The sequence below is a fragment of the Lutra lutra genome, chromosome 4, assembly GCF_902655055.1.
Source record: "Lutra lutra chromosome 4, mLutLut1.2, whole genome shotgun sequence".
NCBI lineage: Eukaryota > Metazoa > Chordata > Mammalia > Carnivora > Mustelidae > Lutra > Lutra lutra.
Window position 1 is genome coordinate 167238632 of NC_062281.1, and position 11390 is coordinate 167250021.

An 11390-nucleotide genomic window follows, 5' to 3' on the forward strand; every position below is an offset into this window, starting at 1 on the left:
CCTGAGCCGAAGGCAGCTGCTTAACCAACTGAGCCACCCAGGCGTCCCCAGACTCTTAACTCTTAAAACACCTCCCCCAAACCCCCAGACTCTTAAATACAGAGAACAAGGTTACCAGAAAGGAGGTTTGGCGGGGGGTGGGGGGGGCGGGTGTTGGGTAAAATAGGTGATGGGGATTAAGATTACATTTATCTTGAGCACATAGCAGTATATGGATTCGCTGAATCACTATATTGTACACCAGAAACAAATATAACATTGTTAATTACGTTAAACACACCAGCATTAAAATATGTAGAAATAAAGGCCGGGTCTGAAGTAGAGTCCAATATTTCCTGACTTCCGCGGTTAATGTGGCTATGTATTCGTGCTCTCCGTTGCCCTCTGAGTGCTCCCCCCTCCCCCAACCAAGATCCACCTGCCCCTCGACGGGAACACGGCGCCTTGGGCTGCCAGCGCGGGGGCGGGTCTGGGGCAGGGCCTAGCTACAGCTTCCGGCGGAAGATCCTGGGAGCAAGATGGCTGCCACCCAGCGCGAGTTGTTCGCTTTTGAGGCGGTGTGGGGACTCTACTGAGGCGAACCGAGCGGGTCTCCTGCGGCTCTGCTCCCCCAGCCTGTGAGCAGCGCCCGCGACCTTTGCTGAGCCCAGCGCTGCCCAGAATGCGTTCCCCTCTGACCCTGGCCTCAGGAGAGTTGGTGAGCTCTGTTATCGTGACCTCGGACCGCATTCCAAACTCTCATGCCTTCATTCCGTAAACTCCGCAGTCCTGGCTCCTTAGGAGAAGGAACTCATAGAGTAGGTGGGGAGTTATGGAAAACATCTTTACTGCAGGGGCTGGTGAGCACCACGATGCGAGCGGTTGATGGACAGTGTTGATGTCGAGCTGAGGGTTTCGGGGAATGAGCACTCCATCTGGATAGGGGAGGGCAAACTACCTCAAGGCACAGAGGCCAGAGCTGGGTTTGAAGGATCCGGAGTAAGGCTGTTGCCTGAACGGAAAGCAGCAAGACCCTGGAGGGGTGAAGTAGTCTTAACATTTGGGGGCAAATGATTTGCGTTGAGGGAACAAGGGAGAAAGAAAGACAGATAGGTGGGCAGGGCTCAAGTTAGGAGGGTCTTATATGCCGTGCTAAGGAATTTGGATTCTGTCCGGTGGGCATTAATGAGCTTGTGGAGAATATTAAACAGGATAGTGATGTGATCCGATTTGCACTTTCTTGGATTCATTCTAGTGACTGTATAGAAGAGAGAGTCAAACTGGAAGCGATGAAGGTATCAGAGTAACCAGAAGCGAGATGTAGATCTGAAAGGGGATGGGGAAGAGTGTTCCTCACACGGCATGTTGTATACCCAAAACACTAGGGACTCTCCCTCCCCTCCCCGCTGCTTTCTTGCTAACAGTGTTGCCGCAGCTTGTACCAGGAGTGTGGAGGGCATTGGTTCAGAAGGCATTTGGTCTTTGCAGGTGGGCTGGCAGAGGAGGTGGAGGACAGAGTTCTTCATGCTGCTTCTGTTCCTTTTGGAGACATCGCAGATACTTAGTTTCTTCTGGTGAAACAGGTGAGACCTTTCAATGTCTCATTTTCAGATTCCTAACATCAGAAAAAGAACTTCAGAAAAAATTTTAAGTCATGTACTGTCTGTGTATAGTTGGTATGTAACAAAATTCAGGAGGATGTCTCTCTAGCTCAACATGACTGTGATCTTGGTGATGGAAGAGGAACGTTCTGAGGACAACAGGGTCAGGGTGGTGGTGTGGCTCTGGGCTGAAATTCACAGAGATTGACAGTTTGTTGGATTTGAGGAAAGGCTTTCTCCACATTGGAACCATTTGGGGGCCTATGATTTCTGATCATTTAATATACACACTGTATGGTAGGATTCAGTAGGAAGATAGTTTTAGAAAAATCTTGAAAGGTCTGGGTGTTGTTTCATGCTACCTGCTAGGTAGCTATACCCCACCGCACCTGCTGATCAGAACTCCTTTGTTGTCAGCTGTGCTTTTAAATAGCAAAGGGCAGCAGGGACACTCAGCTGCAACAGTGAGGGCTCTGGCCTCTGCTCACCCTGGGGGGAGTTTCCCTTAAAATGGTATCACAGTTACTGTGCACATTTCTATGTGATCCTTGGTTGTTATTCTGTAAGATAGGAGTTTTAGACCCAGCTGTGCCACTAACTCTGGGTGTGATACTTAAACCGTCTGAGGCTTCGTTTCTTTCTTTCTTTCTTTCTTTTTTTTTTTTTTTAAAGATTTTATTTATTTGACAGAAATCACAAGTAGGCAGAGAGGCAGAGAGAGAGAGGGGAGGAAGCAGGCTCCCTGCAGAAGCAGGCCTCATGACCTGAGCCGAAGGCAGAGGCTTTAACCCACTGAGCCACCCAGGCACCCCTGAGGCTTCGTTTCTTAAATAAAAAAGTAAGAGTCGTTTTTTGAGTGCTGTACCATCCCTGAATTCTATAAATTAGTAACTCCTGTTGCTCTCGCTGTCTGCCGGCCAACATAACCTTTTCCTGAGGACAAGCACTAGGCTCCTTCACAAGCAGTCACCTAACTCAGTAGTGAGGTCGACACTCTGTACTCATTTGGTGCTCAGTTGGAGTGAATAATTTTTTTTTAAGATTTTATTTATTTATTTGACAGAGAGATAGAGCCAGAGAGGACAAGCAGGGAGAATGGCAGAGAGAAGAGGAGAAGCAGGCTCCCCACGAGCAGGGAGCCCGACGGGAGGCTCGATCACAGGATCCTGGGATCATGACCCAAGTTGAAGGCAGATGCTTAACCAACAGAGCCACACATGGAGTGAATAACTGATAAACAACTTGAACTACGTTCTGTAAGTCTTATAAACAAAAGTTGTTAAAATGCCTGGAAAGTACCTTAAGACTTAAATTCTGTAGTGGTAGAATTGGATGGTATGAAGTTTAAAAATTCACTTCCCTGTTTAGCCATGTTTACTTAAAATTATTTTAAAATTTCTGGAAGCATCTAAAGATTAGATTTATCTTTTTTTTTTTTTTTAAGATTTTATTTATTTGTCAGAGAGACAGGCACAGCGAGAGAGGGAACACAAGCAGGGGGAGTGAGCGAGGGAGAAGCAGGCTTCCATCGGTGCAAGCAGCCCGATGTGGGGCTTGATCCCAGGATGCCGGGACCATGACCTGAGCTGAAGGCTGACGCTTAATGACTGAGCCACCCAGGCACCCCAGATTTCTTTATCTTTTTAAATTTTATTATTTATGGGGCGCCTGGGTGGCTCAGTTTGTTAAGTGTTTGCCTTGGGCTCAGGTCATGATCTCAGTGTCCTGGGATTGAGCCCCTGCACGGGACTCCCTGCTCAGTGGGAGCCTGCTTCTCCCTTTCCCTCTGCCCCAGCCCCTTGCTCTCTTACTCTCTCTGTGTCAAATAAATAAAATCTTTAAAAAAAAAATAAAGACTATTTATTTGCCCGAGAGAGAGAGAGAGCACAAGCAGGGGGAGCGGCAGGCAGGGTGGCTGCACACAACAGAAATTTACTGTCCTAGCTCTTCTACCTCTGCAGGCTAGAAGTCCTCCATCAAGGTGCTGGCAGGTCCGTGCTCCCTCTGAAGGCTCTAGGGAAGAATCCTGCCCTCCCTAGCTTCCGGCAGCTCCTGGCAGTCTTTGGTGTTCTTTGGCTTATAACCGCATTAGCCCTGTCTTTGCCCCTGTCTGCACGGGGCCTCGTTCCCTGCATGCATCTGTGTCTCCTCTACTTAGAAGGGGACCAGTCATGGCACTTAAGGCCCATCTTAATCCAGTATGAACTCACCTAGACTAATTATGTCTGCAAAGACCCTATTTCTAACTAGGGCCACGTTCCAAGATTTGGGTGGACATGAAATTTCGGGGGACATTCAACCCAGATCCCTGGTTTGTTGGGGACTGTTGCTGAGGGACTGGACGTTCTGGATGAAGGAAGGTCCACCAGGCCGGGCTCATAGTTCCCCTCATGTAGGCAGAATATGGAAGACAGACCCTGCAGGGCCCCAAAGCCTTCTGGGGCCTGGTGTTGCTGCTCCTGGCTCCTGTGTATGTTCTGCTCCCCTAACCTGAACACACGTTCTTACATCACCAGCTCTAACGAGCAGTTAGTGCGCGCTGTTTGTTAAATGCGTCTAACCTTGGTGGTAGGTAGGTAGGAAAGGAAAATGTGTCTTTTTTTCCTGTGCTCGTGCTACTGAGGTTTTATTTCAGTGCAAGCCACAGGAAGAGTGGGACTATGAGCATGAACTCTTGGTCTCCTAGCGGGGTGCTCATAGCAGCCGACAGCCTGGCCTGGCTGAGAGTCTCTGCTTTCTGCTGAAGCCCTTCTGGGATACTTTCTGAGGATACAGGAGACCCTCGGGCACTTACCGTGTTTCCAGTTTCCACAGTTTCAAAGTGTCTACGAAGCAAAAGTTGTCATTATGGGAAGGGTGTCACTGGGAACTGGCTACTTACAAAATGAATTAATCATTCACAAATCCTTTCCATTGAACATTTGCATAAAAGCCAACCGTCGGTGTTGGCCAATCTCTCCCTGACATGTTTGCATCTGTGTTGGGGGTCAGCAAACTTCAACAGCCCGCATCAGGCCTGCAGCCTGTTTTTGTATGGCCTGTGAGCTAAGTCGTTTTTTATATGTCTAATGGGTTGTGGAGGGGAGTAAGAATATGCAGCAGGGACCGTGTATGACCTACAAAAAATATTTACCGTCTAGCTCTTGACGGAAAGTTTGCTGGCCTCCAGTCTAGGGCGATGTACCGCAAATAGAGGGTAAATGGCTTGCAGGGTAAACTGTGAAGCTGGTGCCAGAGGCAGGGTTCCGTGAAGCGTGTGAAAATGATCATGGAAAATGGCTGTGGTCGGCTCTGGTCAACAGAGCAGAGACTCTTTTGAGCCCTTGAAAAGTGGCTGTCTTGTAAAGTTAAACCAAAAAAACCCTGCAAGGATTGTGATAGGCCGAGTGCTTCAGGAGAAAATGATTTAAATTCCTACTGCTGCTGTAAAAAATTACCACCAGTTTAGTGGCTTTAAAAACAACATTGAACGGGGGCGCCTGGGTGGCTCAGTGGGTTGGGCCTCTGCCTTCAGCTCAGGTCATGATTCCGGGGTCCTGGGATCGAGTCCCACATTGGGCTCTCTGCTCGGTGGGGGGCCTGCTTCCTCCTCTCTCTGTCTCTCTGCCTACTTGTGATCTCTCTCTGTCAAATAAATAAATAAAATCTTAAAAAAACAAAACAAAACACCATGAATGGGGGCACCTGGGTGGCTGTTTAGCACAGAGCCTGCTTCTCCCTCGCCCTGCTTGTGTTCATCTTTCTGTCAGATATATAAGTAAAATCTTAAAAAGAAAAACCAAAACAGCACAAATGCATTATCTTACAGTTCTAGAGGTCAGAAGTCCAGAGTGGGTCTCACTGAGTGAGCAGAGCTCCATTCCTTGTGGAGGGTCTAGGGAGAGTCTCTTTTTTTGCATTTTCCAGCTTATAGAGATTGACCTCATTCCTTGGCTTTTGGTTCCTTCTGTCTTCAAGCCAGCAGTGGCCAGGTGAGTGTTTCTCACACTATATCGCTCTGAAACTAATTCCTCCTCCCTCTGCACATTTTGAGCCCCCTGTGATTACCCTTGGTGCATCTGAGTAATCCAGTATGATATCCTTATTTTAAGGTCAGCAGACTAGCGACCTTAATTCCATCTGCAACCTTACTTCCTTCTCGCCATGTAATTCTGCATACTCATAGGTTCTGGGGAATGGCTGTGGACATCTTGAGGGCACCATTATTTTGCCTACAACAACTCTTAAATGTTTGCACCCTCCCCTTTTTAATCTTTATGATCAATCTTTTATTTTCCTTATGATCAGTCTTCATGACTGAATATGAAATAAGGATATGTCATGCTATTGTTCAATTTTTTCTTAATTGCTAGAAGTGAAATTAGTACTTGATTCATCTGTGTTTCTAAGAGTAAGAGGATAGCTCTAATTATGACTATCTCATTAAATTAAGAATTTTCTTTTTTTTTTAGTTTTCATGAAAAAAAACAAAACAAACCTTTTTATTTTTAAAGATTTTATTTATTAATTTGACAGAGAGCACAAGTAGGCAGAGTGGCAGGTAGAAGGAGAAGAGAAGTAGGCTCTCTGGTGAGCAGGGAGCCCTACGTGGGGATGGATCCCAGGACCCTGGGATCATGACCTGAGCCGAAGGCAAACGTTTAATCAACTGAGTCACCCAGGTGCCCCACAAACCTTTTAAAAAAATCTACCTACTTTTCCCAGTATCAATTATTCTTGGATAATAAAATATTCCTATACATCATTCCATGTTCTCTATTACTCTTTCATCAGACATGGCCCCCACCAGCCAGCAATACTGTTTTGTCTCCCATTCAGTGCTGATCTTGATTTTTTTCATAAAGATTTTATTTATTTGAGAGAGAGAGAACTTGTTGGGCGCCAGGGAGAAAGAGAAGCAGACTCCCCGCTGAGCTGGGAGCCCCATGCGGGGCTTGATCCCAGGACCCCAAGATCATGACCTGAGCCAAAGGCACTCCTGATCTTGAGCCACCCAGGTACCTCTGATCTTGATTTTTTAAAGTGGACTCAATACACGGTAACTGCATTTACCCTTATAATTTCCAAGTTCTGAGCTCAGATCCAAAGATGCCAGCACAGAACTTCCTGTTGGTGTTGAAAAAAAAGAAGTGTGTGGTGGCTCAGGGATAGTTTAGCTTTGTGCTTAGCTTGCCATTGGGGGAGTGTGGGCTTTCAGCACGGAATTAATCATGAGCAAGTCTCAGACTTCTTAGAAGTAAATGGAATCTTTTTTTTTTCCCCAGATTTTATTTATTTATTTGACAGAGAGAGACACAGAGAGAAGGGGAACATAAACCGAGGGAGTGGAAGAGGGAGAAGCAGGCTTCCTGCCGAGCAGGGAGCCCGATGTGCGCCTTGATCCAGGACCCTGGGATCATGACCTGAGCTGAAGGCAGATGCTGAATGGCTGAGCCACCCAGGTGTCCTTTTTTTTTTTTTAAACAAGGTTTAAGGGGCACCTGGGAGGCTCAGCCATTCAGCATCTGCCTTCAGCTCAGGTCATGATCCCAGGGTCTTGGGATCAAGCCCCGAGTCAGGCTCCCTGCTTGACGGGAAGCCTGCTTGTCCCTCTCCCACTCCCCCTGCTTGTGTTCCCTCTCTCACAGTCTCTGTCAAATAAATAAATAAAACCTTTAAAAAAAAAAATAAAACAAGGTTTAAGCAGCTGAGTTGTATTGCAGTCTTCAAAATGAATTGAACTCTGTGGGTGGACAATTTGTGTCCAGTTAGCCAACCTGGTGAGGATTAAGGAAGGCTCATCGTGACCAGGGGAGTGGGGACAACTGCAGATTCCTCGTCATGTCCTCAGCTTTGGCCTCTGCTGCCTTTTTTTTTTTTTTTTTTTTTAAGATTTTTATTTATTTATTAGAGACACGGCTAGAGACATTTGCTGCCGCGGTGGCACGTGTCCACGGGTAGAGGGGTGGACAGCAGGGAAGGGAGTGCGGCAGCTCCCTGGAAACAGAGGCTGAGATTCTTCGCAAAGCTAGAGCCATTGTCCCCATGCAAGTCTTGCTCCAGGACGTAGACACAGACTGTGCCCTTCCAGCCTTGACAGCGGCTGGGACTTCCCTTTTGGCTCGGCTCAGTCCTGCTTTGGTTCTCTCGTCTGCCTCTTCATGAGAGCCCCACAGGGCATCCACTTTGCTGATAGAATAGCGAAGGACTGGGCACAGCTAGTGAGCTGTGGGCCAGCAGCTGGAATTTTTGAGCATTTGTTTGATTCTTTCCTTTCAGTGTGGGCAGTGATGACTGCCCAAAGAAGTTTTCTGGGAAGACTCTTGAAGAGAATAAAGAGGAAGAAGGGTCGGAGCCTGCCAGAGGGGAACCCAGGAGGTGAGATGGAAGGCATGCACCTCCCCAGAAGGGCTGGCACTTTCCACCCAGGGCGCTTCTGAGGTAGACAGCGCCGGGTGAGCTGAGAGGAGAAGCTGAGAGGAGGCTTTCTCCTCCATGCGGGGCTCTGGGTGAGAAGTTGCTATGCGTGCTTGGGTACCGGCTTGTGACTGCTAGATAGGAGTCTGAGCTGAGAAAGGACCGTGAGGACACCCCCTCACCAGCACCCGCCATCCTCCTGACCTTTCCTGCAGCCTCACTGAAGCCTTTGGCACCAGCTCGCTGTCTTCCTATTCCTGGCCTGATTCCAGAGAGGCCCTAGCCCCTCAGAAGGTACCAGGTGCCAGGCGCTTCCTGCCTCAACAATTTCTCCTGCGTCTCCATACCCCATCGCAACCCTTGCTTCTGGGAGTAAATAAGCGAGCTCCCCCTCGTCTGTCCACCCTTGGAGCAGTGGTGTTTGTGGGAGCTCCTCGCTTAGCCCTCGGCCCCTCTCTGCATGCTGTCCCTACAGTTTTGGCCACTGTGGCCTGTGCCTGGGCTTATCATAGCCACTCAGCCTGCTGCTGATTTCCTGATGTCCAGGGCTAGCCTTGGCCTCTCTCCTGAGTTTCATGTGTTTCTGCCTGCATGTCTCCCAGTCACCATAAATCAACAGAGCCTGTCCCCAGTGGATTTCCTCTCTCCCAGTCACCATAGATCAGCATAGTACGTGCTAACTGGATTTCCTCTCTCCTTCCGGCCTGACCATCCTGAGTCCCCGACCTGAGTGAATTCTGGTGTCTCCCGCAGCCTCCCTAACCAGGGACTTCTGTGCCGTCTCCGGCCCGTACCACCGTCCACACCTGCTGTGTTGCCATATACCCTGCTAATGTTCCCTCTGTGTCTGCTCGCATCTTCTCTCCTGTTCATTCCCGCTGCAGGGGCTTGGCTCAGCCTCTCTCATCGCTCCTAAGAATAGTGACAACTGCTCCCTGGCTTGGTGTCCCGGCCCTGGGTCTCTTTGCTCCTGTCCTGAGCAGCCAGAGGGAGCTTTCCGAGGCTCAGAGCAGGCCGTATGGCTCTCCCCAAGCCGCCTGAGGACTCCTTTTCTGCAGCGATGAGTCTGGGCTCCTTCAGGGGCCCAGAAGGACCCTCCATGTTTGGACCCCACTCACGTCTCCACATTGTGTCCCCATTTGGCATTCTAGGACAGAGTTTGTAGGTCCTAGAAATCTCTGTGTTTTCATATAAGTAGTTCCTTGGCCTGGAAGTTCCCTTTCCAGCTGACTTTATCTCGCTCACTCCTACTCACCTTTCATCGCTGAGCTCAGTCGCTACCATTGCTAGGAAACTTTTCTGACTCTGCCAGTGGAGTGAGATAAGGTCCTTTCTGGGCCTCCGTGGGCCCTGGACCCCTCAGACACCCCCAGTCCTGGCACTTACGGCATTATTTTGATAGTATTTATATTATAGATGTTGAAATGCTACTTACTCTGTACCAGGCACTGTCCTAAGTGCTTTACCAATACTGAATCCTGATGATAACCCTTGGAGGTAAGTACTACTACTGTCTCCAACTCAAGGTGACAAAACTGAGCCCAGGGAGAGCCAATAACTTGCCCAACATGTCGCAGCTCCGAAGTGGTGGTGGACCTGCGATGGGAATGGAGGCTGTGTGGGGCCAGGGCTCTGTGCCTCCCGTGCCCTTGAGGCCAGCGCTCCCCCACTGGGCCAGGTCCTCAGGGGCCTGATTTCACAGTTCCAGTACTTGGCCTACAAGCTCAACACATTTATATCGACCTCTTCATCACACCACAGATAGCTCAGAGACCAAGGTTTCCTCTAGCAAACGACGGTAGTGTTTGTACTGGCTGCTGTGTTTCTCAGTGAGTCATCCTGGTGCACTCGGAGCTCAAGACAAGGCCCGACCTCCTTGTTGTCTCCTGGGTGCTTGGGGTCCCAGCCCAGCTTGGCCCTTTCTGCTTCTGCTGCAGCCAGGCTAGGACCTGTATGGCGCGGCATGGAGGGAGGTCATGGGTCCCTGTGACTCGAGTAAGGCAGGTGGGCTTGAACTGGGGTTGGTTTTCATTTTTTTTTTTTTAAAGATTTTATTTATTTGACACAGAGAGACTATATGCAGGAGGAGCAGTAGAAAGAGCGGCAGAGGGAGAGGGAGAAGCAGGCTCCCCAATGATCAGGGAGCCCCACCTAGGGCTCGATCCCAGGACCCTGGGACCATGACCTGAGCCGGAGGCAGATGCTTAACCAGCTGAGTCACTCAGGCGCTCCTGAACTCGGGTTTGTGGGTGTGAAGAGTGGTGCACTGCAGGCCAGGGAGGTGGTGTTCTGTGACCCTGGACCAGGGTGCAGCAATGTGTGTGTGCGTGTGGGTCCCTATCACTGGGGGTCCAGCTGGCAGCTGCCTTCCACCTCCCCTTCTGCGGCCCCAGACCTTCCCTGAGAGCACCTGGCTGCAGCCCACTCTCCCACCTGGGTTCTTGGTGTGGATGCGGAAGACTCAGTCTCTTACTTGGGGAGGCAGGGTGCTCTCCAACCTAACCATTTCTTCTGCGTCCAGGGGGAGCCCATGGCAAAAAAGGCCCGCTCAAACCCTCAGGTGTACATGGACACCAAGACTGGGAACAAGCCAGTCGGCCACATCCAGATGCTGCATTCGGACGTTGTCCTGGTGATGGCAGGTGAGCGGGACTCAAGGCGGGATGCTGGAGGCCGAGCAGGCTGGGGAGGAAGCTGCCTGGAATCGGAGACTTTAGCACTTTTTATCTGAGCCCTTCCGAGGCATCCGGAACCCCAGCATTTCGTCACATGAGTCTGAGCACACAGTTTTGAAGTTCTATAAAGGCTTAGGGACCATTAGAAAGAATAGGCAGTTGAAACTCATAAATTGTATATATTTTTTTTTTTTTAGTTTTGTTTTGATATGTTTGCAGGCTTACAGATAAGTGGAATAAGAATTCTGTAAGAATTGGAGGAGTCAAGATGGCGGAGAAGTAGCAGGCTGAGACTACTTCAGGTAGCGGGAGATCAGCTAAATAGCTTATCTAAAGATTGCAAACACCTACAAATCCAACGGGAGATCGAAGAGAAGAAGAACAGCAACTCTAGAAACAGAAAATCAACCACTTTCTGAAAGGTAGGACTGGCGGAGAAGTGAATCCAAAGCGATGGGAAGATAGACCGCGGGGGGAGGGGCCGGCGAGCGGCGGAGCAACGGAGCACAAAATCGGGACTTTTAAAAGTCTGTTCCGCTGAGGGACATCGCTCCAGAGGCTTAACCGGGGTGAAGCCCACACGGGGTCAGCGCAGCCTCAGGTCCCGCAGGGCCACAGAAGGATCGGGGGTGTCTGAGTGTCGCAGAGCTCACAGGTATTAGAACGGGGAAGCCGGCTACAGAGACAGAGCCGAGGAGTGACTCTCAGCTCGGGGTTACCTTGAACCGGTCGCAGGCTC

General features: G+C 49.6%; 1 long non-coding RNA gene across 4 annotated transcripts; it reads left to right on the forward strand.

Annotated features, from left to right (window-relative positions):
* Nucleotides 1–518: 518 nt before the first annotated feature.
* LOC125097966 (uncharacterized) lies at nt 519–10954 on the forward strand. Of its 4 annotated transcripts, XR_007126673.1 has the most exons (6): nt 519–839; nt 1468–1562; nt 2644–2836; nt 5487–5551; nt 7839–7937; nt 10498–10954. It is a non-coding gene; the product is annotated as an uncharacterized LOC125097966 (long non-coding RNA). The 4 variants fall into 4 exon arrangements; XR_007126674.1 differs by lacking the exon at nt 2644–2836 and having other exon boundaries at nt 10498–10950; XR_007126671.1 differs by lacking the exon at nt 5487–5551 and having other exon boundaries at nt 10498–10948.
* The last annotated feature ends 436 nt before the right edge of the window (nt 10955–11390 follow it).